The sequence below is a fragment of the Phalangium opilio genome, unplaced genomic scaffold (assembly GCF_054372755.1).
Source record: "Phalangium opilio isolate 3A_F unplaced genomic scaffold, DU_Popi_V2 ptg000002l_1, whole genome shotgun sequence".
Taxonomy (NCBI): domain Eukaryota; kingdom Metazoa; phylum Arthropoda; class Arachnida; order Opiliones; family Phalangiidae; genus Phalangium; species Phalangium opilio.
The window spans coordinates 10309978-10331652 of record NW_028324144.1 but is presented as its reverse complement, the minus strand read 5'-3'; the positions used below and the strand labels follow the sequence as shown (position 1 = coordinate 10331652).

Below are 21675 nucleotides of genomic sequence, written 5' to 3'. Positions count from 1 at the left end.
TTCGGAGCAGGTACTTAAAACTATTAATAACAATACTTAAACTTTGTTTTTCCTAATGAAACAAAAATTGGCGCCCACTTTAAAAATGGGGCTTTCATTTAAGACCATTTTCAAATCTATCAAACGTATAGTTATTTTTGTAAGAGTAGTTACAAAATGGGTAAGTTCGGAAAATTTCCCATGTTATTTCTATGGAGATTCTCTAGTTTTTCGCCAAAATCTGTGATTAATTTTATGGAAATGAAAACCACCCTTAGCAACTTTATGCTTTATAAAATAAACAATTGGATGGATCATCTTGAAATTTTTACCACATATAAAGGGCCCGGATTTTAGTTCAGTAGAAAAATTTCAAAACAATGAACTTAATACGAAAAAAGTTAAATCCAATCCAAAAACCTTCCTTATACATTAGAGCCGTCATCAGGCCTTATCTAAGGGAGCTACCGCTCCGTTAGAATTTTTAGAAGGATTGATCAATTTAACAATTATCATTTTACTTAATTTTCGTAATTTTTGTAATATATTTCCAAGACACTGAAGTAAGGATAATACAATTTAAACACAATATCGTTATGCATCAAATGACGACCAAAACATGCATCGGCCGGGAATCAAACCCGGATCTCCCGCGTGGCAGGCGAGAATTCTACCATTGAACCACCGATGCTCTGGCAAGAGTAGAATATGGAAAAATGGTATTTCACCTGAATATTTGATAATCAAACCAAATATTTCTTTGAATTATTATCTCAAATAATATTTTAGAAGGGTTTATCAATTTAAAAATTATCATTTTACATACTTTTTGAAATTTTTTTATTAATTTCGAAAGACCCTGAAGTAAGTGTAATACAATTTAAACACAATATCGTTATGCATCAAATGACGACCAAAACATGCATCGGCCGGGAATCGAACCCGGATCTCCCGCGTGGCAGGCGAGAATTCTACCATTGATCCACCGATGCTCTGCAAAGAATAGAATATGGAAAAAATGGTATTTCACCTGAATATTTGATAATCAAACCAAATATTTCTTTGAATTATTATCTCAAATAATATTTTTAGAAGGATTTATCAATTTAACAATTATCATTTTACTTAATTTTCGTAATTTTTGTAATATATTTCCAAGACAGTGAAGTAAGGATAATACAATTTAAACATAATATCGTTATGCATCAAATGACGAGAAAAACATGCATCGGCCGGGAATCGAACCCGGATCTCCCGCGTGGCAGGCGAGAATTCTACCATTGAACCACTGATGCTCTGCAAAGAGTAGAATATGGAAAGAATGGTATTTCACCTGAATATTTGATAATCAAACCAAATATTTCTTTGAATTTTTATCTCAAATAATATTTTTAGAAGGGTTTATTAATTTAAAAATTATTATTTTACATACTTTTCGTAATTTTTTTAATATATTCCCAAGACCCTGAAGTAAGGATAATACAATTTAAACACAATATCGTTATGCATCAAATGACGACCAAAACATGCATCGGCCGGGAATCGAACCCGGATCTCCCGCGTGGCAGGCGAGAATTCTACCATTGAACCACCGATGCTCTGGCAAGAGTAGAATATGGAAAAATGGTATTTCACCTGAATATTTGATAATCAAACCAAATATTTCTTTGAATTATTATCTCAAATAATATTTTAGAAGGGTTTATCAATTTAAAAATTATCATTTTACATACTTTTTGAAATTTTTTTATTAATTTCGAAAGACCCTGAAGTAAGTGTAATACAATTTAAACACAAAATCGTTATGCATCAAATGACGACCAAAACATGCATCGGCCGGGAATCGAACCCGGATCTCCCGCGTGGCAGGCGAGAATTCTACCATTGATCCACCGATGCTCTGCAAAGAGTAGAATATGGAAAAAATGGTATTTCACCTGAATATTTGATAATCAAACCAAATATTTCTTTGAATTATTATCTCAAATAATATTTTTAGAAGGATTTATCAATTTAACAATTATCATTTTACTTAATTTTCGTAATTTTTGTAATATATTTCCAAGACCCTGAAGTAAGGATAATACAATTTAAACACAATATCGTTATGCATCAAATGACGACCAAAACATGCATCGGCCGGGAATCGAACCCGGATCTCCCGCGTGGCAGGCGAGAATTCTACCATTGAACCACCGATGCTCTGGCAAGAGTAGAATATGGAAAAATGGTATTTCACCTGAATATTTGATAATCAAACCAAATATTTCTTTGAATTATTATCTCAAATAATATTTTAGAAGGGTTTATCAATTTAAAAATTATCATTTTACATACTTTTTGAAATTTTTTTATTAATTTCGAAAGACCCTGAAGTAAGTGTAATACAATTTAAACACAAAATCGTTATGCATCAAATGACGACCAAAACATGCATCGGCCGGGAATCGAACCCGGATCTCCCGCGTGGCAGGCGAGAATTCTACCATTGATCCACCGATGCTCTGCAAAGAGTAGAATATGGAAAAAATGGTATTTCACCTGAATATTTGATAATCAAACCAAATATTTCTTTGAATTATTATCTCAAATAATATTTTTAGAAGGATTTATCAATTTAACAATTATCATTTTACTTAATTTTCGTAATTTTTTATTAATTTCGAAAGACCCTGAATTAAGGATAATACAATTTAAACACAATATGGTTATGCATCAAATGACGACCAAAACATGCATCGGCCGGGAATCGAACCCGGATCTCCCGCGTGGCAGGCGAGAATTCTACCATTGAAACACCGATGCTCTGGCAAGAGTAGAATATGGAAAAATGGTATTTCACCTGAATATTTGATAATCAAACCAAATATTTCTTTGAATTATTATCTCAAATAATATTTTAGAAGGGTTTATCAATTTAAAAATTATCATTTTACATACTTTTTGAAATTTTTTTATTAATTTCGAAAGACCCTGAAGTAAGTGTAATACAATTTAAACACAATATCGTTATGCATCAAATGACGACCAAAACATGCATCGGCCGGGAATCGAACCCGGATCTCCCGCGTGGCAGTCGAGAATTCTACCATTGATCCACCGATGCTCTGCAAAGAGTAGAATATGGAAAAAATGGTATTTCACCTGAATATTTGATAATCAAACCAAATATTTCTTTGAATAATTATCTCAAATAATATTTTTAGAAGGGTTTATCAATTTAAAAATTATTATTTTACATACTTTTCGTAATTTTTTATTAATTTCGAAAGACCCTGAATTAAGGATAATACAATTTAAACACAATATCGTTATGCATCAAATGACGACCAAAACATGCATCGGCCGGGAATCGAACCCGGATCTCCCGCGTGGCAGGCGAGAATTCTACCATTGAACCACTGATGCTCTGCAAAGAGTAGAATATGGAAAGAATGGTATTTCACCTGAATATTTGATAATCAAACCAAATATTTCTTTGAATTATTATCTCAAATAATATTTTTAGAAAGGTTTATCAATTTAAAAATTATTATTTTACATACTTTTCATAATTTTTTTATTAATTTCGAAAGACCCTGAAGTAAGGATAATACAATTTAAACACAATATCGTTATGCATCAAATGACGACCAAAACATGCATCGGCCGGGAATCGAACCCGGATCTCCCGCGTGGCAGGTGAGAATTCTACCATTTAACCACCGATGCTCTGCAAAGAGTGGAATATGGAAAGAATGGTAATTCACCTGAATAATTGATATTAAAACCAAACATTTCTTTGAATAATTATCTCAAATAATATTTTTAGAAGGATTTATCAATTATCATTTTACTTAATTTTCGTAATTTTTGTAATATATTTCCAAGACACTGAAGTAAGGATAATACAATTTAAACACAATATCGTTATGCATCAAATGACGACCAAAACATGCATCGGCCGGGAATCGAACCCGGATCTCCCGCGTGGCAGGCGAGAATTCTACCATTGAACCACTGATGCTCTGCAAAGAGTAGAATATGGAAAGAATGGTATTTCACCTGAATATTTGATAATCAAACCAAATATTTCTTTGAATTATTATCTCAAATAATATTTTTAGAAGGGTTTATCAATTTAAAAATTATCATTTTACATACTTTTTGAAATTTTTTTATTAATTTCGAAAGACCCTGAAGTAAGTCTAATACAATTTAAACACAATATCGTTATGCATCAAATGACGACCAAAACATGCATCGGGCGGGAATCGAACCCGGATCTCCCGCGTGGCAGTCGAGAATTCTACCATTGATCCACCGATGCTCTGCAAAGAGTAGAATATGGAAAAAATGGTATTTCACCTGAATATTTGATAATCAAACCAAATATTTCTTTGAATAATTATCTCAAATAATATTTTTAGAAGGATTTATCAATTATCATTTTACTTAATTTTCGTAATTTTTGTAATATATTTCCAAGACACTGAAGTAAGGATAATACAATTTAAACACAATATCGTTATGCATCAAATGACGACCAAAACATGCATCGGCCGGGAATCGAACCCGGATCTCCCGCGTGGCAGGCGAGAATTCTACCATTGAACCACTGATGCTCTGCAAAGAGTAGAATATGGAAAGAATGGTATTTCACCTGAATATTTGATAATCAAACCAAATATTTCTTTGAATTATTATCTCAAATAATATTTTTAGAAGGGTTTATCAATTTAAAAATTATCATTTTACATACTTTTTGAAATTTTTTTATTAATTTCGAAAGACCCTGAAGTAAGTGTAATACAATTTAAACACAATATCGTTATGCATCAAATGACGACCAAAACATGCATCGGCCGGGAATCGAACCCGGATCTCCCGCGTGGCAGTCGAGAATTCTACCATTGATCCACCGATGCTCTGCAAAGAGTAGAATATGGAAAAAATGGTATTTCACCTGAATATTTGATAATCAAACCAAATATTTCTTTGAATAATTATCTCAAATAATATTTTTAGAAGGATTTATCAATTATCATTTTACTTAATTTTCGTAATTTTTGTAATATATTTCCAAGACACTGAAGTAAGGATAATACAATTTAAACACAATATCGTTATGCATCAAATGACGACCAAAACATGCATCGGCCGGGAATCGAACCCGGATCTCCCGCGTGGCAGGCGAGAATTCTACCATTGAACCACTGATGCTCTGCAAAGAGTAGAATATGGAAAGAATGGTATTTCACCTGAATATTTGATAATCAAACCAAATATTTCTTTGAATTATTATCTCAAATAATATTTTTAGAAGGGTTTATCAATTTAAAAATTATCATTTTACATACTTTTTGAAATTTTTTTATTAATTTCGAAAGACCCTGAAGTAAGTGTAATACAATTTAAACACAATATCGTTATGCATCAAATGACGACCAAAACATGCATCGGCCGGGAATCGAACCCGGATCTCCCGCGTGGCAGTCGAGAATTCTACCATTGATCCACCGATGCTCTGCAAAGAGTAGAATATGGAAAAAATGGTATTTCACCTGAATATTTGATAATCAAACCAAATATTTCTTTGAATAATTATCTCAAATAATATTTTTAGAAGGATTTATCAATTATCATTTTACTTAATTTTCGTAATTTTTGTAATATATTTCCAAGACACTGAAGTAAGGATAATACAATTTAAACACAATATCGTTATGCATCAAATGACGACCAAAACATGCATCGGCCGGGAATCGAACCCGGATCTCCCGCGTGGCAGGCGAGAAATCTACCATTGAACCACTGATGCTCTGCAAAGAGTAGAATATGGAAAGAATGGTATTTCACCTGAATATTTGATAATCAAACCAAATATTTCTTTGAATTATTATCTCAAATAATATTTTTAGAAGGGTTTATCAATTTAAAAATTATTATTTTACATACTTTTCGTAATTTTTTATTAATTTCGAAAGACCCTGAATTAAGGATAATACAATTTAAACACAATATCGTTATGCATCAAATGACGACCAAAACATGCATCGGCCGGGAATCGAACCCGGATCTCCCGCGTGGCAGGCGAGAATTCTACCATTGAACCACTGATGCTCTGCAAAGAGTAGAATATGGAAAGAATGGTATTTCACCTGAATATTTGATAATCAAACCAAATATTTCTTTGAATTATTATCTCAAATAATATTTTAGAAGGGTTTATCAATTTAAAAATTATTATTATACATACTTTTTGAAATTTTTTTATTAATTTCGAAAGACCCTGAAGTAAGGGTAATACAATTTAAACACAATATCGTTATGCATAAAATGACGACAAAAATATGCATCGGCCGGGAATCGAACCCGGATCTCCCGCGTGGCAGGCGAGAATTCTACCATTGAACCACTGATGCTCTGCGAAGAGTAGAATATGGAAAGAATGGTATTTCACCTGAATATTTGATAATCAAACCAAATATTTCTTTGAATTATTATCTCAAATAATATTTTTAGAAGGGTTTATCAATTTAAAAATAATTATTTTACATACTTTTCGTAATTTTTTATTAATTTCGAAAGACCCTGAATTAAGGATAATACAATTTATACACAATATCGTTATGCATCAAATGACGACCAAAACATGCATCGGCCGGGAATCGAACCCGGATCTCCCGCGTGGCAGGCGAGAATTCTACCATTGAACCACTGATGCTCTGCAAAGAGTAGAATATGGAAAGAATGGTATTTCACCTGAATATTTGATAATCAAACCAAATATTTCTTTGAATTATTATCTCAAATAATATTTTTAGAAAGGTTTATCAATTTAAAAATTATTATTTTACATACTTTTCATAATTTTTTTATTAATTTCGAAAGACCCTGAAGTAAGGATAATACAATTTAAACACAATATCGTTATGCATCAAATGACGACCAAAACATGCATCGGCCGGGAATCGAACCCGGATCTCCCGCGTGGCAGGTGAGAATTCTACCATTTAACCACCGATGCTCTGCAAAGAGTGGAATATGGAAAGAATGGTAATTCACCTGAATAATTGATATTAAAACCAAACATTTCTTTGAATTATTATCTCAAATAATATTTTTAGAAAGATTTATCAATTTAACAATTATCATTTTACTTAATTTTCGTAATTTTTTTAATATATTCCCAAGACCCTGAAGTAAGGATAATACAATTTAAACACAATATCGTTATGCATCAAATGACGACCAAAACACCCATCGGCCGGGAATCGAACCCGGATCTCCCGCGTGGCAGGCGAGAATTCTACCATTGAATCACCGAGGCACTGCCAAGAGTAGAATATGGAAAAATGGTATTTCACCTGAATATTTGATAATCAAACCAAATATTTCTTTGAATTATTATCTCAAATAATATTTTAGAAGGGTTTATCAATTTAAAAATTATTATTTTACATACTTTTTGAAATTTTTTTATTAATTTCGAAAGACCCTGAAGTAAGGGTAATACAATTTAAACACAATATCGTTATGCATAAAATGACGACCAAAACATGCATCGGCCGGGAATCGAACCCGGATCTCCCGCGTGGCAGGCGAGAATTCTACCATTGAACCACTGATGCTCTGCAAAGAGTAGAATATGGAAAGAATGGTATTTCACCTGAATATTTGATAATCAAACCAAATATTTCTTTGAACTATTATCTCAAATAATATTTTTAGAAAGGTTTATCAATTTAAAAATTATTATTTTACATACTTTTCATAATTTTTTTATTAATTTCGAAAGACCCTGAAGTAAGGATAATACAATTTAAACACAATATCGTTATGCATCAAATGACGACCAAAACATGCATCGGCCGGGAATCGAACCCGGATCTCCCGCGTGGCAGGCGAGAATTCTACCATTGAACCACCGATGCTCTGCAAAGAGTAGAATATGGAAAAAATGGTATTTCACCTGAATATTTGATAATCAAACCAAATATTTCTTTGAATTATTATCTCAAATAATATTTTTAGAAGGATTTATCAATTTAACAATTATCATTTTACTTAATTTTCGTAATTTTTGTAATATATTTCCAAGACACTGAAGTAAGGATAATACAATTTAAACATAATATCGTTATGCATCAAATGACGAGAAAAACATGCATCGGCCGGGAATCGAACCCGGATCTCCCGCGTGGCAGGCGAGAATTCTACCATTGAACCACTGATGCTCTGTAAAGAGTAGAATATGGAAAGAATGGTATTTCACCTGAATATTTGATAATCAAACCAAATATTTCTTTGAATTATTATCTCAAATAATATTTTTAGAAGGGTTTATTAATTTAAAAATTATTATTTTACATACTTTTCGTAATTTTTTATTAATTTCGAAAGACCCTGAATTAAGGATAATACAATTTAAACACAATATGGTTATGCATCAAATGACGACCAAAACATGCATCGGCCGGGAATCGAACCTGGATCTCCCGCGTGGCAGGCGAGAATTCTACCATTGAACCACCGATGCTCTGGCAAGAGTAGAATATGGAAAAATGGTATTTCACCTGAATATTTGATAATCAAACCAAATATTTCTTTGAATTATTATCTCAAATAATATTTTAGAAGGGTTTATCAATTTAAAAATTATCATTTTACATACTTTTTGAAATTTTTTTATTAATTTCGAAAGACCCTGAAGTAAGTGTAATACAATTTAAACACAATATCGTTATGCATCAAATGACGACCAAAACATGCATCGGCCGGGAATCGAACCCGGATCTCCCGCGTGGCAGGCGAGAATTCTACCATTGATCCACCGATGCACTGCAAAGAGTAGAATATGGAAAAAATGGTATTTCACCTGAATATTTGATAATCAAACCAAATATTTCTTTGAATAATTATCTCAAATAATATTTTTAGAAGGATTTATCAATTATCATTTTACTTAATTTTCGTAATTTTTGTAATATATTTCCAAGACACTGAAGTAAGGATAATACAATTTAAACACAATATCGTTATGCATCAAATGACGACCAAAACATGCATCGGCCGGGAATCGAACCCGGATCTCCCGCGTGGCAGGCGAGAATTCTACCATTGAACCACTGATGCTCTGCAAAGAGTAGAATATGGAAAGAATGGTATTTCACCTGAATATTTGATAATCAAACCAAATATTTCTTTGAATTATTATCTCAAATAATATTTTTAGAAAGGTTTATCAATTTAAAAATTATTATTTTACATACTTTTCATAATTTTTTTATTAATTTCGAAAGACCCTGAAGTAAGGATAATACAATTTAAACACAATATCGTTATGCATCAAATGACGACCAAAACATGCATCGGCCGGGAATCGAACCCGGATCTCCCGCGTGGCAGGTGAGAATTCTACCATTTAACCACCGATGCTCTGCAAAGAGTGGAATATGGAAAGAATGGTAATTCACCTGAATAATTGATATTAAAACGAAACATTTCTTTGAATTATTATCTCAAATAATATTTTTAGAAAGATTTATCAATTTAACAATTATCATTTTACTTAATTTTCGTAATTTTTTTAATATATTCCCAAGACCCTGAAGTAAGGATAATACAATTTAAACACAATATCGTTATGCATCAAATGACGACTAAAACATCCATCGGCCGGGAATCGAACCCGGATCTCCCGCCTGGCAGGCGAGAATTCTACCATTGAACCACCGAGGCACTGCCAAGAGTAGAATATGGAAAAATGGTATTTCACCTGAATATTTGATAATCAAACCAAATATTTCTTTGAATTATTATCTCAAATAATATTTTAGAAAGGTTTATCAATTTAAAAATTATTATTTTACATACTTTTCATAATTTTTTTATTAATTTCGAAAGACCCTGAAGTAAGGATAATACAATTTAAACACAATATCGTTATGCATCAAATGACGACCAAAACATGCATCGGCCGGGAATCGAACCCGGATCTCCCGCGTGGCAGGTGAGAATTCTACCATTTAACCACCGATGCTCTGCAAAGAGTGGAATATGGAAAGAATGGTAATTCACCTGAATAATTGATATTAAAACCAAACATTTCTTTGAATTATTATCTCAAATAATATTTTTAGAAAGATTTATCAATTTAACAATTATCATTTTACTTAATTTTCGTAATTTTTTTAATATATTCCCAAGACCCAGAAGTAAGGATAATACAATTTAAACACAATATCGTTATGCATCAAATGACGACCAAAACATGCTTCGGCCGGGAATCGAAACCGGATCTCCCGCGTGGCAGATGAGAATTCCACCATTGAACCACCGATGCTCTGCAAAGAGTAGAATATGGAAAGAATGGTAATTCACCTGAATATTTGATAATCAAACCAAATATTTCTTTGAATTATTATCTCAAATAATATTTTAGAAGGGTTTATCAATTTAAAAATTATTATTTTACATACTTTTTGAAATTTTTTTATTAATTTCGAAAGACCCTGAAGTAAGGGTAATACAATTTAAACACAATATCGTTATGCATAAAATGACGACCAAAACATGCATCGGCCGGGAATCGAACCCGGATCTCCCGCGTGGCAGGCGAGAATTCTACCATTGAACCACTGATGCTCTGCAAAGAGTAGAATATGGAAAGAATGGTATTTCACCTGAATATTTGATAATCAAACCAAATATTTCTTTGAACTATTATCTCAAATAATATTTTTAGAAAGGTTTATCAATTTAAAAATTATTATTTTACATACTTTTCATAATTTTTTTATTAATTTCGAAAGACCCTGAAGTAAGGATAATACAATTTAAACACAATATCGTTATGCATCAAATGACGACCAAAACATGCATCGGCCGGGAATCGAACCCGGATCTCCCGCGTGGCAGGTGAGAATTCTACCATTTAACCACCGATGCTCTGCAAAGAGTGGAATATGGAAAGAATGGTAATTCACCTGAATAATTGATATCAAAACCAAACATTTCTTTGAATTATTATCTCAAATAATATTTTTAGAAAGATTTATCAATTTAACAATTATCATTTTACTTAATTTTCGTAATTTTTTAATATATTCCCAAGACCCTGAAGTAAGGATAATACAATTTAAACACAATATCGTTATGCATCAAATGACGACCAAAACATGCTTCGGCCGGGAATCGAACCCGGATCTCCCGCGTGGCAGATGAGAATTCCACCATTGAACCACCGATGCTCTGCAAAGAGTAGAATATGGAAAGAATGGTATTTCACCTGAATATTTGATAATCAAACCAAATATTTCTTTGAATTATTATCTCAAATAATATTTTTAGAAGGATTTATCAATTTAACAATTATCATTTTACTTAATTTTCGTAATTTTTTTAATATATTCCCTAGACCCTGAAGTAAAGATAATACAATTTAAACACAATATCGTTATGCATCAAATGACGACCAAAACATCCATCGGCCGGGAATCGAACCCGGATCTCCCGCGTGGCAGGCGAGAATTCTACCATTGAACCACCGAGGCTCTGCCAAGAGTAGAATATGGAAAAATGGTATTTCACCTGAATATTTGATAATCAAACCAAATATTTCTTTGAATTATTATCTCAAATAATATTTTAGAAGGGTTTATCAATTTAAAAATTATCATTTTACATACTTTTTGAAATTTTTTTATTAATTTCGAAAGACCCTGAAGTAAGGGTAATACAATTTAAACACAATATCGTTATGCATAAAATGACGACCAAAATATGCATCGGCCGGGAATCGAACCCGGATCTCCCGCGTGGCAGGCGAGAATTCTACCATTGAACCACTGATGCTCTGCAAAGAGTAGAATATGGAAAGAATGGTAATTCACCTGAATAATTGATATTAAAACCAAACATTTCTTTGAATTATTATCTCAAATAATATTTTTAGAAAGATTTATCAATTTAACAATTATCATTTTACTTAATTTTCGTAATTTTTTTAATATATTCCCAAGACCCTGAAGTAAGGATAATACAATTTAAACACAATATCGTTATGCATCAAATGACGACCAAAACATGCATCGGCCGGAAATCGAACCCGGATCTCCCGCGTGGCAGATGAGAATTCCACCATTGAACCACCGATGCTCTGCAAAGAGTAGAATATGGTAAGAATGGTATTTCACCTGAATATTTGATAATCAAACCAAATATTTCTTTGAATTATTATCTCAAGTAATATTTTTAGAAGGATTTATCAATTTAACAATTATCATTTTACTTAATTTTCGTAATTTTTTTAATATATTCCCTAGACCCTGAAGTAAGGATAATACAATTTAAACACAATATCGTTATGCATCAAATGACGACCAAAACATCCATCGGCCGGGAATCGAACCCGGATCTCCCGCGTGGCAGGTGAGAATTCTACCATTTAACCACCGATGCTCTGCCAAGCGTAGAATATGGAAAAATGGTATTTCACCTGAATATTTGATAATCAAACCAAATATTTCTTTGAATTATTATCTCAAATAATATTTTAGAAGGGTTTATCAATTTAAAAATTATTATTTTACATAATTTTTGAAATTGTTTTATTAATTTCGAAAGACCCTGAAGTAAGGGTAATACAATTTAAACACAATATCCTTATGCATCAAATGACGACCAAAACATGCATCGGCCGGGACTCGAACCCGGATCTCCCGCGTGGCAGGCGAGAATTCTACCATTGAACCACCGAGGCTCTGCCAAGAGTAGAATATGAATAAATGGTATTTCACCTGAATATTTGATAATCAAACCAAATATTTCTTTGAATTATTATCTCAAATAATATTTTAGAAGGGTTTATCAATTTAAAAATTATTATTTTACATAATTTTTGAAATTTTTTTATTAATTTCGAAAGACCCTGAAGTAAGGGTAATACAATTTAAACACAATATCGTTATGCATAAAATGACGACCAAAACATGCATCGCCCGGAAATCGAACCCGGATCTCCCGCGTTGCAGGCGAGAATCCTACCATTGAACCACCGATGCTCTGCAAAGAGTAGAATATGGAAAAAATGGTATTTCACCTGAATATTTGATAATCAAACCAAATATTTCTTTGAATTATTATCTCAAATAATATTTTAGAAGGGTTTATCAATTTAAAAATTATCATTTTACATACTTTTTGAAATTTTTTTATTAATTTCGAAAGACCCTGAAGTAAGGGTAATACAATTTAAACACAATATCGTTATGCATAAAATGACGACCAAAATATGCATCGGCCGGGAATCGAACCCGGATCTCCCGCGTGGCAGGCGAGAATTCTACCATTGAACCACTGATGCTCTGCAAAGAGTAGAATATGGAAAGAATGGTAATTCACCTGAATAATTGATATTAAAACCAAACATTTCTTTGAATTATTATCTCAAATAATATTTTTAGAAAGATTTATCAATTTAACAATTATCATTTTACTTAATTTTCGTAATTTTTTTAATATATTCCCAAGACCCTGAAGTAAGGATAATACAATTTAAACACAATATCGTTATGCATCAAATGACGACCAAAACATGCATCGGCCGGGAATCGAACCCGGATCTCCCGCGTGGCAGATGAGAATTCCACCATTGAACCACCGATGCTCTGCAAAGAGTAGAATATGGTAAGAATGGTATTTCACCTGAATATTTGATAATCAAACCAAATATTTCTTTGAATTATTATCTCAAGTAATATTTTTAGAAGGATTTATCAATTTAACAATTATCATTTTACTTAATTTTCGTAATTTTTTTAATATATTCCCTAGACCCTGAAGTAAGGATAATACAATTTAAACACAATATCGTTATGCATCAAATGACGACCAAAACATCCATCGGCCGGGAATCGAACCCGGATCTCCCGCGTGGCAGGTGAGAATTCTACCATTTAACCACCGATGCTCTGCCAAGCGTAGAATATGGAAAAATGGTATTTCACCTGAATATTTGATAATCAAACCAAATATTTCTTTGAATTATTATCTCAAATAATATTTTAGAAGGGTTTATCAATTTAAAAATTATTATTTTACATAATTTTTGAAATTTTTTTATTAATTTCGAAAGACCCTGAAGTAAGGGTAATACAATTTAAACACAATATCGTTATGCATCAAATGACGACCAAAACATGCATCGGCCGGGACTCGAACCCGGATCTCCCGCGTGGCAGGCGAGAATTCTACCATTGAACCACCGAGGCTCTGCCAAGAGTAGAATATGAATAAATGGTATTTCACCTGAATATTTGATAATCAAACCAAATATTTCTTTGAATTATTATCTCAAATAATATTTTAGAAGGGTTTATCAATTTAAAAATTATTATTTTACATAATTTTTGAAATTTTTTTATTAATTTCGAAAGACCCTGAAGTAAGGGTAATACAATTTAAACACAATATCGTTATGCATAAAATGACGACCAAAACATGCATCGCCCGGAAATCGAACCCGGATCTCCCGCGTTGCAGGCGAGAATCCTACCATTGAACCACCGATGCTCTGCAAAGAGTAGAATATGGAAAAAATGGTATTTCACCTGAATATTTGATAATCAAACCAAATATTTCTTTGAATTATTATCTCAAATAATATTTTAGAAGGGTTTATCAATTTAAAAATTATCATTTTACATACTTTTTGAAATTTTTTTATTAATTTCGAAAGACCCTGAAGTAAGGGTAATACAATTTAAACACAATATCGTTATGCATAAAATGACGACCAAAATATGCATCGGCCGGGAATCGAACCCGGATCTCCCGCGTGGCAGGCGAGAATTCTACCATTGAACCACTGATGCTCTGCAAAGAGTAGAATATGGAAAGAATGGTAATTCACCTGAATAATTGATATTAAAACCAAACATTTCTTTGAATTATTATCTCAAATAATATTTTTAGAAAGATTTATCAATTTAACAATTATCATTTTACTTAATTTTCGTAATTTTTTTAATATATTCCCAAGACCCTGAAGTAAGGATAATACAATTTAAACACAATATCGTTATGCATCAAATGACGACCAAAACATGCATCGGCCGGGAATCGAACCCGGATCTCCCGCGTGGCAGATGAGAATTCCACCATTGAACCACCGATGCTCTGCAAAGAGTAGAATATGGTAAGAATGGTATTTCACCTGAATATTTGATAATCAAACCAAATATTTCTTTGAATTATTATCTCAAGTAATATTTTTAGAAGGATTTATCAATTTAACAATTATCATTTTACTTAATTTTCGTAATTTTTTTAATATATTCCCTAGACCCTGAAGTAAGGATAATACAATTTAAACACAATATCGTTATGCATCAAATGACGACCAAAACATCCATCGGCCGGGAATCGAACCCGGATCTCCCGCGTGGCAGGTGAGAATTCTACCATTTAACCACCGATGCTCTGCCAAGCGTAGAATATGGAAAAATGGTATTTCACCTGAATATTTGATAATCAAACCAAATATTTCTTTGAATTATTATCTCAAATAATATTTTAGAAGGGTTTATCAATTTAAAAATTATTATTTTACATAATTTTTGAAATTGTTTTATTAATTTCGAAAGACCCTGAAGTAAGGGTAATACAATTTAAACACAATATCCTTATGCATCAAATGACGACCAAAACATGCATCGGCCGGGACTCGAACCCGGATCTCCCGCGTGGCAGGCGAGAATTCTACCATTGAACCACCGAGGCTCTGCCAAGAGTAGAATATGAATAAATGGTATTTCACCTGAATATTTGATAATCAAACCAAATATTTCTTTGAATTATTATCTCAAATAATATTTTAGAAGGGTTTATCAATTTAAAAATTATTATTTTACATAATTTTTGAAATTTTTTTATTAATTTCGAAAGACCCTGAAGTAAGGGTAATACAATTTAAACACAATATCGTTATGCATAAAATGACGACCAAAACATGCATCGCCCGGAAATCGAACCCGGATCTCCCGCGTTGCAGGCGAGAATCCTACCATTGAACCACCGATGCTCTGCAAAGAGTAGAATATGGAAAAAATGGTATTTCACCTGAATATTTGATAATCAAACCAAATATTTCTTTGAATTATTATCTCAAATAATATTTTTAGAAAAGTTTATCAATTTAATAATTATTATTTTACATACTTTTCATATTTTTTTATTAATTTCGAAAGACCCTGAAGTAAGGATAATACAATTCAAACACAATATCGTTATGCATCAAATGACGACCAAAACATGCATCGGCCGGGAATCGAACCCAGATCTCCCGCGTGGCAGGTGAGAATTCTACCATTTAACCACCGATGCTCTGCAAAGAGTGGAATATGGAAAAAATGGTATTTCACCTGAATATTTGATAATCAAACCAAATATTTCTTTGAATTATTATCTCAAATAATATTTTTAGAAGGATTTATCAATTATCATTTTACTCAATTTTCGTAATTTTTGTAACATATTTCCAAGACACTGAAGTAAGGATAATACAATTTAAACACAATATCGTTATGCATCAAATGACGACCAAAACATGCATCGGCCGAGAATCGAACCCGGATCTCCCGCGTGGCAGGCGAGAATTCTACCATTGAACCACTGATGCTCTGCAAAGAGTAGAATATGGAAAGAATGGTATTTCACCTGAATATTTGATAATCAAACCAAATATTTCTTTGAATTATTATCTCAAATAATATTTTTAGAAGGGTTTATCAATTTAAAAATTATTATTTTACATACTTTTCGTAATTTTTTATTAATTTCGAAAGACCCTGAATTAAGGATAATACAATTTAAACACAATATCGTTATGCATCAAATGACGACCAAAACATGCATCGGCCGGGAATCGAACCCGGATCTCCCGCGTGGCAGGCGAGAATTCTACCATTGAACCACTGATGCTCTGCAAAGAGTAGAATATGGAAAGAATGGTATTTCACCTGAATATTTGATAATCAAACCAAATATTTATTTGAATTATTATCTCAAATAATATTTTTAGAAAGGTTTATCAATTTAAAAATTATTATTTTACATACTTTTCATAATTTTTTTATTAATTTCGAAAGACCCTGAAGTAAGGATAATACAATTTAAACACAATATCGTTATGCATCAAATGACGACCAAAACATGCATCGGCCGGGAATCGAACACGGATCTCCCGCGTGGCAGGTGAGAATTCTACCATTTAACCACCGATGCTCTGCAAAGAGGGGAATATGGAAAGAATGGTAATTCACCTGAATAATTGATATTAAAACCAAACATTTCTTTGAATTATTATCTCAAATAATATTTTTAGAAAGATTTATCAATTTAACAATTATCATTTTACTTAATTTTCGTAATTTTTTTAATATATTCCCAAGACCCTGAAGTAAGGATAATACAATTTAAACAAAATATCGTTATGCATCAAATGACGACCAAAACATGCATCGGCCGGGAATCGAACCCGGATCTCCCGCGTGGCAGATGAGAATTCCACCATTGAACCACCGATGCTCTGCAAAGAGTAGAATATGGAAAGAATGGTATTTCACCTGAATATTTGATAATCAAACCAAATATTTCTTTGAATTATTATCTCAAATAATATTTTAGAAGTGTTTATCAATTTAAAAATTATCATTTTACATACTTTTTGAAATTTTTTTATTAATTTCGAAAGACCCTGAAGTAAGGGTAATACAATTTAAACACAATATCGTTATGCAACAAATGACGACCAAAACATGCATCGGCCGGGAATCGAACCCGGATCTCCCGCGTGGCAGGCGAGAATTCTACCAATGAACCACCGATGCTCTGCAAAGAGTAGAATATGGAAAAAATGGTATTTCACCTGAATATTTGATAATCAAACCAAATATTTCTTTGAATTATTATCTCAAATAATATTTTTAGAAGGATTTATCAATTATCATTTTACTTAATTTTCGTAATTTTTGTAATATATTTCCAAGACACTGAAGTAAGGATAATACAATTTAAACACAATATCGTTATGCATCAAATGACGACCAAAACATGCATCGGCCGGGAATCGAACCCGGATCTCCCGCGTGGCTGGCGAGAATTCTACCATTGAACCACTGATGCTCTGCAAAGAGTAGAATATGGAAAGAATGGTATTTCACCTGAATATTTGATAATCAAACCAAATATTTCTTTGAATTATTATCTCAAATAATATTTTTAGAAAAGTTTATCAATTTAAAAATTATTATTTTACATACTTTTCATATTTTTTTTATTAATTTCGAAAGACCCTGAAGTAAGGATAATACAATTCAAACACAAAATCGTTATGCATCAAATGACGACCAAAACATGCATCGGCCGGGAATCGAACCCGGATCTCCCGCGTGGCAGGTGAGAATTCTACCATTTAACCACCGATGCTCTGCAAAGAGTGGAATATGGAAAGAATGGTAATTCACCTGAGTAATTGATATTAAAACCAAACATTTCTTTGAATTATTATCTCAAATAATATTTTTAGAAAGATTTATCAATTTAACAATTATCATTTTACTTAATTTTCGTAATTTTTTTAATATATTCCCAAGACCCTGAAGTAAGGATAATACAATTTAAACACAATATCGTTATGCATCAAATGACGACCAAAACATGCGTCGGCCGGGAATCGAACCCGGATCTCCCGCGTGGCAGATGAGAATTCCACCATTGAACCACCGATGCTCTGCAAAGAGTAGAATATGGAAAGAATGGTATTTCACCTGAATATTTGATAATCAAACCAAATATTTCTTTGAATTATTATCTCAAATAATATTTTTAGAAGGATTTATCAATTTAACAATTATCATTTTACTTAATTTTCGTAATTTTTTTAATATATTCCCAAGACCCTGAAGTAAGGATAATACAATTTAAACACAATATCGTTATGCATCAAATGACGACCAAAACATGCATCGGCCGGGAATCGAACCCGGATCTCCCGCGTGGCAGGCGAGAATTCTACCATTGAACCACTGATGCTCTGCAAAGAGTAGAATATGGAAAGAATGGTATTTCACCTGAATATTTGATAATCAAACCAAATATTTCTTTGAATTATTATCTCAAATAATATTTTTAGAAAGGTTTATCAATTTAAAAATTATTATTTTACATACTTTTCATAATTTTTTTATTAATTTCGAAAGACCCTGAAGTAAGGATAATACAATTTAAACACAATATCGTTATGCATCAAATGACGACCAAAACATGCATTGGCCGGGAATCGAACCCGGATCTCCCGCGTGGCAGGCGAGAATTCTACCATTGAACCACTGATGCTCTGCAAAGAGTAGAATATGGAAAGAATGGTATTTCACCTGAATATTTGATAATCAAACCAAATATTTCTTTGAATTATTATTTCAAATAATATTTTTAGAAGGGTTTATCAATTTAAAAATTATTATTTTACATACTTTTCGTAATTTTTTATTAATTTCGAAAGACCCTGAATTAAGGATAATACAATTTAAACACAATATCGTTATGCATCAAATGACGACCAAAACATGCATCGGCCGGGAATCGAACCCGGATCTCTCGCGTGGCAGGCGAGAATTCTACCATTGAACCACTGATGCTCTGCAAAGAGTAGAATATGGAAAGAATGGTATTTCACCTGAATATTTGATAATCAAACCAAATATTTCTTTGAATTATTATCTCAAATAATATTTTTAGAAAGGTTTATCAATTTAAAAATTATTATTTTACATACTTTTCATAATTTTTTTATTAATTTCGAAAGACCCTGAAGTAAGGATAATACAATTTAAACACAATATCGTTATGCATCAAATGACGACCAAAACATGCATCGGCCGGGAATCGAACCCGGATCTCCCGCGTGGCAGGTAAGAATTCTACCATTTAACCACCGATGCTCTGCAAAGAGGGGAATATGGAAAGAATGGTAATTCACCTGAATAATTGATATTAAAACCAAACATTTCTTTGAATTATTATCTCAAATAATATTTTTAGAAAGATTTATCAATTTAACAATTATCATTTTACTTAATTTTCGTAATTTTTTTAATATATTCCCAAGACCCTGAAGTAAGGATAATACAATTTAAACAAAATATCGTTATGCATCAAATGACGACCAAAACATGCATCGGCCGGGAATCGAACCCGGATCTCCCGCGTGGCAGATGAGAATTCCACCATTGAACCACCGATGCTCTGCAAAGAGTAGAATATGGAAAGAGTGATATTTCTCCTGAATATTTGATAATCAAACCAAATATTTCTTTGAATTATTATCTCAAATAATATTTTTAGAAGGATTTATCAATTTAACAATTATCATTTTACTTAATTTTCGTAATTTTTTTAATATATTCCCAAGACCCTGAAGTAAGGATAATACAATTTAAACACAATATCGTTATGCATCAAATGACGACCAAAACATGCATCGGCCGGGAATCGAACCCGGATCTCCCGCGTGGCAGGCGAGAATTCTACCATTGAACCACCGAGGCTCTGCCAAGAGTAGAACATGGAAAAATGGTATTTCACCTGCATATTTGATAATCAAACCAAATATTTCTTTGAATTATTATCTCAAATAATATTTTAGAAGGGTTTATCAATTTAAAAATTATTATTTTACATACTTTTTGAAATTTTTTTATTAATTTCGAAAGACCCTGAAGTAAGGGTAATACAATTTAAACACAATATCGTTATGCATAAAATGACGACCAAAACATGCATCGGCCGGGAATCGAACCCGGATCTCCCGCGTAGAAGGCGAGAATTCTACCATTGAACCAGCGATGCTCTGCAAAGAGTAGAATATGGAAAAAATGGTATTTCACCTGAATATTTGATAATCAAACCAAATATTTCTTTGAATTATTATCTCAAATAATATTTTTAGAAGGATTTATCAATTATAATTTTACTCAATTTTCGTAATTTTTGTAATATATTTCCAAGACACTGAAGTAAGGATAATACAATTTAAACACAATATCGTTATGCATCAAATGACGACCAAAACATGCATTGGCCGGGAATCGAACCCGGATCTCCCGCGTGGCAGGCGAGAATTCTACCATTGAACCACTGATGCTCTGCAAAGAGTAGAATATGGAAAGAATGGTATTTCACCTGAATATTTGATAATCAAACCAAATATTTCTTTGAATTATTATTTCAAATAATATTTTTAGAAGGGTTTATCAATTTAAAAATTATTATTTTACATACTTTTCGTAATTTTTTATTAATTTCGAAAGACCCTGAATTAAGGATAATACAATTTAAACACAATATCGTTATGCATCAAATGACGACCAAAACATGCATCGGCCGGGAATCGAACCCGGATCTCTCGCGTGGCAGGCGAGAATTCTACCATTGAACCACTGATGCTCTGCAAAGAGTAGAATATGGAAAGAATGGTATTTCACCTGAATATTTGATAATCAAACCAAATATTTCTTTGAATTATTATCTCAAATAATATTTTTAGAAAGGTTTATCAATTTAAAAATTATTATTTTACATACTTTTCATAATTTTTTTATTAATTTCGAAAGACCCTGAAGTAAGGATAATACAATTTAAACACAATATCGT

General features: G+C 32.2%; 55 non-coding genes across 55 annotated transcripts; all 55 read right to left on the bottom strand.

The window, feature by feature from the left end:
• Window positions 1–599: 599 nt before the first annotated feature.
• TRNAG-GCC (transfer RNA glycine (anticodon GCC)) lies at window positions 600–670 on the bottom strand. The gene has a single exon. It is a non-coding gene; the product is annotated as a tRNA-Gly (tRNA).
• A 230-nt stretch (window positions 671–900) lies between these two features.
• Window positions 901–971, bottom strand: TRNAG-GCC (transfer RNA glycine (anticodon GCC)). The gene has a single exon. It is a non-coding gene; the product is annotated as a tRNA-Gly (tRNA).
• A 232-nt stretch (window positions 972–1203) lies between these two features.
• TRNAG-GCC (transfer RNA glycine (anticodon GCC)) lies at window positions 1204–1274 on the bottom strand. The gene has a single exon. It is a non-coding gene; the product is annotated as a tRNA-Gly (tRNA).
• A 232-nt stretch (window positions 1275–1506) lies between these two features.
• Window positions 1507–1577, bottom strand: TRNAG-GCC (transfer RNA glycine (anticodon GCC)). Its single transcript has one exon. It is a non-coding gene; the product is annotated as a tRNA-Gly (tRNA).
• A 230-nt stretch (window positions 1578–1807) lies between these two features.
• Window positions 1808–1878, bottom strand: TRNAG-GCC (transfer RNA glycine (anticodon GCC)). Its single transcript has one exon. It is a non-coding gene; the product is annotated as a tRNA-Gly (tRNA).
• Window positions 1879–2110: 232 nt separating this feature from the next.
• TRNAG-GCC (transfer RNA glycine (anticodon GCC)) lies at window positions 2111–2181 on the bottom strand. The gene has a single exon. It is a non-coding gene; the product is annotated as a tRNA-Gly (tRNA).
• A 230-nt stretch (window positions 2182–2411) lies between these two features.
• On the bottom strand, window positions 2412–2482 carry TRNAG-GCC (transfer RNA glycine (anticodon GCC)). The gene has a single exon. It is a non-coding gene; the product is annotated as a tRNA-Gly (tRNA).
• Window positions 2483–2713: 231 nt separating this feature from the next.
• TRNAG-GCC (transfer RNA glycine (anticodon GCC)) lies at window positions 2714–2784 on the bottom strand. The gene has a single exon. It is a non-coding gene; the product is annotated as a tRNA-Gly (tRNA).
• Window positions 2785–3014: 230 nt separating this feature from the next.
• On the bottom strand, window positions 3015–3085 carry TRNAG-GCC (transfer RNA glycine (anticodon GCC)). The gene has a single exon. It is a non-coding gene; the product is annotated as a tRNA-Gly (tRNA).
• Window positions 3086–3316: 231 nt separating this feature from the next.
• On the bottom strand, window positions 3317–3387 carry TRNAG-GCC (transfer RNA glycine (anticodon GCC)). Its single transcript has one exon. It is a non-coding gene; the product is annotated as a tRNA-Gly (tRNA).
• A 232-nt stretch (window positions 3388–3619) lies between these two features.
• TRNAG-GCC (transfer RNA glycine (anticodon GCC)) lies at window positions 3620–3690 on the bottom strand. The gene has a single exon. It is a non-coding gene; the product is annotated as a tRNA-Gly (tRNA).
• Window positions 3691–3914: 224 nt separating this feature from the next.
• On the bottom strand, window positions 3915–3985 carry TRNAG-GCC (transfer RNA glycine (anticodon GCC)). The gene has a single exon. It is a non-coding gene; the product is annotated as a tRNA-Gly (tRNA).
• A 527-nt stretch (window positions 3986–4512) lies between these two features.
• TRNAG-GCC (transfer RNA glycine (anticodon GCC)) lies at window positions 4513–4583 on the bottom strand. The gene has a single exon. It is a non-coding gene; the product is annotated as a tRNA-Gly (tRNA).
• Window positions 4584–4815: 232 nt separating this feature from the next.
• On the bottom strand, window positions 4816–4886 carry TRNAG-GCC (transfer RNA glycine (anticodon GCC)). Its single transcript has one exon. It is a non-coding gene; the product is annotated as a tRNA-Gly (tRNA).
• Window positions 4887–5110: 224 nt separating this feature from the next.
• On the bottom strand, window positions 5111–5181 carry TRNAG-GCC (transfer RNA glycine (anticodon GCC)). The gene has a single exon. It is a non-coding gene; the product is annotated as a tRNA-Gly (tRNA).
• Window positions 5182–5413: 232 nt separating this feature from the next.
• TRNAG-GCC (transfer RNA glycine (anticodon GCC)) lies at window positions 5414–5484 on the bottom strand. Its single transcript has one exon. It is a non-coding gene; the product is annotated as a tRNA-Gly (tRNA).
• A 224-nt stretch (window positions 5485–5708) lies between these two features.
• On the bottom strand, window positions 5709–5779 carry TRNAG-GCC (transfer RNA glycine (anticodon GCC)). Its single transcript has one exon. It is a non-coding gene; the product is annotated as a tRNA-Gly (tRNA).
• Window positions 5780–6010: 231 nt separating this feature from the next.
• On the bottom strand, window positions 6011–6081 carry TRNAG-GCC (transfer RNA glycine (anticodon GCC)). The gene has a single exon. It is a non-coding gene; the product is annotated as a tRNA-Gly (tRNA).
• A 231-nt stretch (window positions 6082–6312) lies between these two features.
• TRNAG-GCC (transfer RNA glycine (anticodon GCC)) lies at window positions 6313–6383 on the bottom strand. Its single transcript has one exon. It is a non-coding gene; the product is annotated as a tRNA-Gly (tRNA).
• Window positions 6384–6614: 231 nt separating this feature from the next.
• On the bottom strand, window positions 6615–6685 carry TRNAG-GCC (transfer RNA glycine (anticodon GCC)). The gene has a single exon. It is a non-coding gene; the product is annotated as a tRNA-Gly (tRNA).
• Window positions 6686–6917: 232 nt separating this feature from the next.
• Window positions 6918–6988, bottom strand: TRNAG-GCC (transfer RNA glycine (anticodon GCC)). Its single transcript has one exon. It is a non-coding gene; the product is annotated as a tRNA-Gly (tRNA).
• A 232-nt stretch (window positions 6989–7220) lies between these two features.
• On the bottom strand, window positions 7221–7290 carry TRNAG-GCC (transfer RNA glycine (anticodon GCC)). The gene has a single exon. It is a non-coding gene; the product is annotated as a tRNA-Gly (tRNA).
• A 231-nt stretch (window positions 7291–7521) lies between these two features.
• Window positions 7522–7592, bottom strand: TRNAG-GCC (transfer RNA glycine (anticodon GCC)). Its single transcript has one exon. It is a non-coding gene; the product is annotated as a tRNA-Gly (tRNA).
• A 232-nt stretch (window positions 7593–7824) lies between these two features.
• On the bottom strand, window positions 7825–7895 carry TRNAG-GCC (transfer RNA glycine (anticodon GCC)). The gene has a single exon. It is a non-coding gene; the product is annotated as a tRNA-Gly (tRNA).
• A 232-nt stretch (window positions 7896–8127) lies between these two features.
• On the bottom strand, window positions 8128–8198 carry TRNAG-GCC (transfer RNA glycine (anticodon GCC)). The gene has a single exon. It is a non-coding gene; the product is annotated as a tRNA-Gly (tRNA).
• Window positions 8199–8429: 231 nt separating this feature from the next.
• Window positions 8430–8500, bottom strand: TRNAG-GCC (transfer RNA glycine (anticodon GCC)). The gene has a single exon. It is a non-coding gene; the product is annotated as a tRNA-Gly (tRNA).
• A 230-nt stretch (window positions 8501–8730) lies between these two features.
• On the bottom strand, window positions 8731–8801 carry TRNAG-GCC (transfer RNA glycine (anticodon GCC)). Its single transcript has one exon. It is a non-coding gene; the product is annotated as a tRNA-Gly (tRNA).
• A 224-nt stretch (window positions 8802–9025) lies between these two features.
• On the bottom strand, window positions 9026–9096 carry TRNAG-GCC (transfer RNA glycine (anticodon GCC)). The gene has a single exon. It is a non-coding gene; the product is annotated as a tRNA-Gly (tRNA).
• A 232-nt stretch (window positions 9097–9328) lies between these two features.
• On the bottom strand, window positions 9329–9399 carry TRNAG-GCC (transfer RNA glycine (anticodon GCC)). The gene has a single exon. It is a non-coding gene; the product is annotated as a tRNA-Gly (tRNA).
• A 533-nt stretch (window positions 9400–9932) lies between these two features.
• TRNAG-GCC (transfer RNA glycine (anticodon GCC)) lies at window positions 9933–10003 on the bottom strand. Its single transcript has one exon. It is a non-coding gene; the product is annotated as a tRNA-Gly (tRNA).
• A 534-nt stretch (window positions 10004–10537) lies between these two features.
• Window positions 10538–10608, bottom strand: TRNAG-GCC (transfer RNA glycine (anticodon GCC)). Its single transcript has one exon. It is a non-coding gene; the product is annotated as a tRNA-Gly (tRNA).
• Window positions 10609–10840: 232 nt separating this feature from the next.
• On the bottom strand, window positions 10841–10911 carry TRNAG-GCC (transfer RNA glycine (anticodon GCC)). Its single transcript has one exon. It is a non-coding gene; the product is annotated as a tRNA-Gly (tRNA).
• A 534-nt stretch (window positions 10912–11445) lies between these two features.
• TRNAG-GCC (transfer RNA glycine (anticodon GCC)) lies at window positions 11446–11515 on the bottom strand. The gene has a single exon. It is a non-coding gene; the product is annotated as a tRNA-Gly (tRNA).
• Window positions 11516–11746: 231 nt separating this feature from the next.
• Window positions 11747–11817, bottom strand: TRNAG-GCC (transfer RNA glycine (anticodon GCC)). The gene has a single exon. It is a non-coding gene; the product is annotated as a tRNA-Gly (tRNA).
• An 836-nt stretch (window positions 11818–12653) lies between these two features.
• TRNAG-GCC (transfer RNA glycine (anticodon GCC)) lies at window positions 12654–12724 on the bottom strand. Its single transcript has one exon. It is a non-coding gene; the product is annotated as a tRNA-Gly (tRNA).
• Window positions 12725–13256: 532 nt separating this feature from the next.
• Window positions 13257–13327, bottom strand: TRNAG-GCC (transfer RNA glycine (anticodon GCC)). Its single transcript has one exon. It is a non-coding gene; the product is annotated as a tRNA-Gly (tRNA).
• A 232-nt stretch (window positions 13328–13559) lies between these two features.
• TRNAG-GCC (transfer RNA glycine (anticodon GCC)) lies at window positions 13560–13630 on the bottom strand. The gene has a single exon. It is a non-coding gene; the product is annotated as a tRNA-Gly (tRNA).
• A 533-nt stretch (window positions 13631–14163) lies between these two features.
• TRNAG-GCC (transfer RNA glycine (anticodon GCC)) lies at window positions 14164–14234 on the bottom strand. The gene has a single exon. It is a non-coding gene; the product is annotated as a tRNA-Gly (tRNA).
• Window positions 14235–14766: 532 nt separating this feature from the next.
• Window positions 14767–14837, bottom strand: TRNAG-GCC (transfer RNA glycine (anticodon GCC)). The gene has a single exon. It is a non-coding gene; the product is annotated as a tRNA-Gly (tRNA).
• Window positions 14838–15069: 232 nt separating this feature from the next.
• On the bottom strand, window positions 15070–15140 carry TRNAG-GCC (transfer RNA glycine (anticodon GCC)). The gene has a single exon. It is a non-coding gene; the product is annotated as a tRNA-Gly (tRNA).
• A 533-nt stretch (window positions 15141–15673) lies between these two features.
• On the bottom strand, window positions 15674–15744 carry TRNAG-GCC (transfer RNA glycine (anticodon GCC)). The gene has a single exon. It is a non-coding gene; the product is annotated as a tRNA-Gly (tRNA).
• Window positions 15745–16571: 827 nt separating this feature from the next.
• TRNAG-GCC (transfer RNA glycine (anticodon GCC)) lies at window positions 16572–16642 on the bottom strand. The gene has a single exon. It is a non-coding gene; the product is annotated as a tRNA-Gly (tRNA).
• A 231-nt stretch (window positions 16643–16873) lies between these two features.
• On the bottom strand, window positions 16874–16944 carry TRNAG-GCC (transfer RNA glycine (anticodon GCC)). Its single transcript has one exon. It is a non-coding gene; the product is annotated as a tRNA-Gly (tRNA).
• A 535-nt stretch (window positions 16945–17479) lies between these two features.
• On the bottom strand, window positions 17480–17550 carry TRNAG-GCC (transfer RNA glycine (anticodon GCC)). Its single transcript has one exon. It is a non-coding gene; the product is annotated as a tRNA-Gly (tRNA).
• A 231-nt stretch (window positions 17551–17781) lies between these two features.
• Window positions 17782–17852, bottom strand: TRNAG-GCC (transfer RNA glycine (anticodon GCC)). Its single transcript has one exon. It is a non-coding gene; the product is annotated as a tRNA-Gly (tRNA).
• A 224-nt stretch (window positions 17853–18076) lies between these two features.
• TRNAG-GCC (transfer RNA glycine (anticodon GCC)) lies at window positions 18077–18147 on the bottom strand. Its single transcript has one exon. It is a non-coding gene; the product is annotated as a tRNA-Gly (tRNA).
• A 232-nt stretch (window positions 18148–18379) lies between these two features.
• On the bottom strand, window positions 18380–18450 carry TRNAG-GCC (transfer RNA glycine (anticodon GCC)). The gene has a single exon. It is a non-coding gene; the product is annotated as a tRNA-Gly (tRNA).
• A 535-nt stretch (window positions 18451–18985) lies between these two features.
• TRNAG-GCC (transfer RNA glycine (anticodon GCC)) lies at window positions 18986–19056 on the bottom strand. The gene has a single exon. It is a non-coding gene; the product is annotated as a tRNA-Gly (tRNA).
• A 232-nt stretch (window positions 19057–19288) lies between these two features.
• On the bottom strand, window positions 19289–19359 carry TRNAG-GCC (transfer RNA glycine (anticodon GCC)). The gene has a single exon. It is a non-coding gene; the product is annotated as a tRNA-Gly (tRNA).
• Window positions 19360–19590: 231 nt separating this feature from the next.
• Window positions 19591–19661, bottom strand: TRNAG-GCC (transfer RNA glycine (anticodon GCC)). Its single transcript has one exon. It is a non-coding gene; the product is annotated as a tRNA-Gly (tRNA).
• A 535-nt stretch (window positions 19662–20196) lies between these two features.
• Window positions 20197–20267, bottom strand: TRNAG-GCC (transfer RNA glycine (anticodon GCC)). Its single transcript has one exon. It is a non-coding gene; the product is annotated as a tRNA-Gly (tRNA).
• A 232-nt stretch (window positions 20268–20499) lies between these two features.
• On the bottom strand, window positions 20500–20570 carry TRNAG-GCC (transfer RNA glycine (anticodon GCC)). Its single transcript has one exon. It is a non-coding gene; the product is annotated as a tRNA-Gly (tRNA).
• Window positions 20571–20800: 230 nt separating this feature from the next.
• Window positions 20801–20871, bottom strand: TRNAR-UCU (transfer RNA arginine (anticodon UCU)). The gene has a single exon. It is a non-coding gene; the product is annotated as a tRNA-Arg (tRNA).
• A 224-nt stretch (window positions 20872–21095) lies between these two features.
• On the bottom strand, window positions 21096–21166 carry TRNAG-GCC (transfer RNA glycine (anticodon GCC)). Its single transcript has one exon. It is a non-coding gene; the product is annotated as a tRNA-Gly (tRNA).
• Window positions 21167–21397: 231 nt separating this feature from the next.
• TRNAG-GCC (transfer RNA glycine (anticodon GCC)) lies at window positions 21398–21468 on the bottom strand. The gene has a single exon. It is a non-coding gene; the product is annotated as a tRNA-Gly (tRNA).
• Window positions 21469–21675: the final 207 nt, after the last annotated feature.